This window comes from Myotis lucifugus, unplaced genomic scaffold (assembly GCF_000147115.1).
Source record: "Myotis lucifugus unplaced genomic scaffold, Myoluc2.0 scaffold_38, whole genome shotgun sequence".
In the NCBI taxonomy this organism is placed as follows: domain Eukaryota; kingdom Metazoa; phylum Chordata; class Mammalia; order Chiroptera; family Vespertilionidae; genus Myotis; species Myotis lucifugus.
Window position 1 is genome coordinate 133507 of NW_005871086.1, and position 3307 is coordinate 136813.

The window sequence follows — 3307 nt, forward strand, 5'->3', positions numbered from 1 at the left end:
TAATATCAATGTCAGGGAGAATACGTAGCCTGAACACATAATCCTGTCCAGTTTAAAGGTAGAGCTGTATAGGCCATATTACCTCCACATACAAACACTCGTCCAGGGGCGGGGCAAAGGGAGGAACTGTGATTGTGAACGGGAGAGCAATTAACAAAGCTAACGAAGCCTACATCTAGATCATAACTATTATTCTGGGGGAGTTTTTGTAGACATGAGGAAAAGTTGAATGCAACAGGTTGAGTTCTAAAGGGCAAACTGAGGGTACAATTATTATTAGAAGTGATGTTACTGATGTCATCTGGAATGACAAGGGGCATAGGTGTACCTAGGGTCATGCATAGCCAACAGTTTTCTGCAAGGGATGGATTGGAGGCATTTAAAGCACGGAGTGTGGCTTCTAAGATATCAGAGGTTTGGGTGTCTAGATCTACTCCTCGTGATTTAGGTAAGGCTAAAGGGTGATAGTGGAGGGGAGGATACATGTTTCTAATGAATTCTTCAATTTGGTTCTGAACTAGGGCTTCCCTGACTCTGTCAGAATTTATAGTATGATAGGCAGCTTTCTCATTTGATGACCCATCAGTAAAAACAGTTAAAGCTCCAGGAATTGGTTCCTGCGTAGTATTTTTTGGTATAATGATGGAGGTCTTAAATGTTTATCTTTTAATAGGTGACAACTAAGTTCCCCTGAATATCCATTTAACCCAATTTGCCAATTTTAAGTCAGTTTGAAATAGCATTTATTCTTTTAACTTTACTTGTCCTAAGTTATGGACAGTAAATGACATTAATTAAATTTCTGGTATTAGTTTTTGGGTAAATTTACATAAACTTTGTTTAAGGAGACAAAACACAAATTATTTAATTTAGCTTTTGAGGCCCAATATATTGATTTTTAATTTTAGTTAGGCATCTGAAGGAAACCTTTTTATTTCCTTCCAGACAGCTTTCTTTCTCACACAAGCAACAAATGTAAGAAACATGGTTGCCTTTTGAGATTTTAACAAATACTGTCGCAAAGCTATATATTTCAAGTGATTATTTTAAAAAGGCAAAGCGAAGCAAGTAAATTTAGTATTTAGTAAACTTTTGATTCACAAGGGACAAATGCTGCCCCACCTCCAGCCTAATTTGATATGCAGCGGCGAGGAGCTTTTGTTATTTCAAATTACATCTTAAAATTCCACTGCTGTATTTTAAGAAATATTAAACAAAATTACTTGTTTTGCCCTTTCTCAGAGGCAAAAACCTAAAATATATTTATTAATTTATATTTGATAAAGCTTTCCATGTGATTTCAAGTATATTATATTGGCTTTATTAAAAAACCTTTAAGACGAGAGAATAAACTTTTGAAAACATTTCAGGGCCCATGAAATGTCTCAAAGTCATTCCTTGGTTATAGTTTTGAAATCTAACTTGGAAGACCATCAAATATATACGTATATATATGATTTAAAGATTATATACCTTTTATAATTATTAAGAGATCAATTAAATTTAAACTGATCTTTATATTTAAAATTTTCGGTTGGGATTACAAAATTTATCCTCTTTTTTCAATTAGACAAATGTTGAAATTTTACTATAATTATATGATTTCTCCCAAATTATTTAACCAGAACTTTAAACTCTTAGCTGGCAAGTTAAATATTTAGCATTTCTCAATCAGTAACATTTTTAGGAATAAACTTCAAAAAATGCAGGACATAATCAACCAACAGATTTAATTCTGTTCTTTAGATTTTGTACGAAGTATACTTAGATCTTATTTAATTCAGTATTATGTCACTTCAAGATACCTAGGTATAAACTCCAAGGTCTTAAATTTCACAGCAGATTTGGAAAACCACACTTGAGGCTGGCGAGACAGGCCTGGCCCCAGCCTCTGATTTTAAAACGACCATAATTTTTCCTCTGGGGAAGGCCAACAAACAAGGTTGTAGATACATTGCTTCCTGCCCCTTGCTAGTCGGTGGGAAGTTTCAATATTGGCCTGGGGGAGGAAGGGGGGGGGGGGCTGTTTTCCCTGGAAGAACAGATTTGGCCTAGCCTAGATTAATCAGATGTAAATTGACCACATTCTTTAAGAATTTGCTACATGTGGGAAGCAACTAGCCCCTTTTCTCATTAGAAATGTTTTGGCCAGCCTTTTCAATTAACAAAGGGCCGGTTTTTTACCGGGCTACTTAGATTTTTATAATTAATATAGATCAATAATTCTTGAGATTCAAATCTAGATTATTATTTTAAGGCAGTTATTTTGGTATCTTTTCTATAACAGACAATTTTACTAAATTTCTTTGAGGCTTTTAAGATTAACTTTGGAACAGGCTTTATTAACATTTCAAAAATCACTCTTTATTATGGAAATATACCAATCTTATTGTTAGAACCAGCCTGCATTTCTTCCCTGGCTCAAATATGCCATTTTTCTTAGGAAATAATCAGTCTTGGGTTTTATTCTGTACATTTGTAAAGAGATTTTTAGCTCAAAACTCTATCTAAATGTCCAAAATCGGATGATGCGCGCTTTTAGTTCCAAGCCAGTTTTTCTCTTTACACGTGAACAGAAATCCCAGACGCATTTTCTAAATTTTGTAAAACTTTTTTAATTATGAGAAGGAGATTTTAAATTTGAATACTGGGGAGGAGGCGTCCATATAGGATCGCCATGTGTTCCTTTTTCCTTTCCCCTACATATCCTGCTTTGGGGGAAGTTTTAGCCAATGACTTAGATGGCGTATTTTTCCCCAAGGTCATGCTTAATAGAAAAAGATATTTTAAACTTTTTCCTATTTCACTTTCTAAAGTCATGGTTAACACCCAAGGTAATCTTAGCCAAAGTTTGGTTGTCATAAGATGTTCTAAAGTAAAGAAGCCTTTTAAATCTTTCTTTTTAACCCTAAATCTTCGTGCTCTGAGGGACTCCCTGAGTCCTTCAAGAAGCCTTTTGAATCTTTCTTTTTAACCCTAAATCTTCGTGCCTTGAGGGACTCCCTGAGTCCTTTAAGAAGCCTTTTGAATCTTTTTAACCCTAAATCCTTGCACCTTGAGGGACTCCCTGAGTCCTGTAAGAAGCCTTTTAAATCTTTTTTTTAACCCTAAATCTTCGAGCCTTGAGGGACTCCCTGAGTCCTTTAAGAAACAGGTCATGAGAACTCAAAGCCTGACCCATGTCTTAGCCTCTTCCACGTAAGCCTCCGGGACGTATAAACCCCGTACCAGGTCAGCCCAGGAGTCGACAAGGAGACGAACCAGCGAGGAAGATGCCAACCGTCACCTCAAAAGAGAGGCCCCTGTT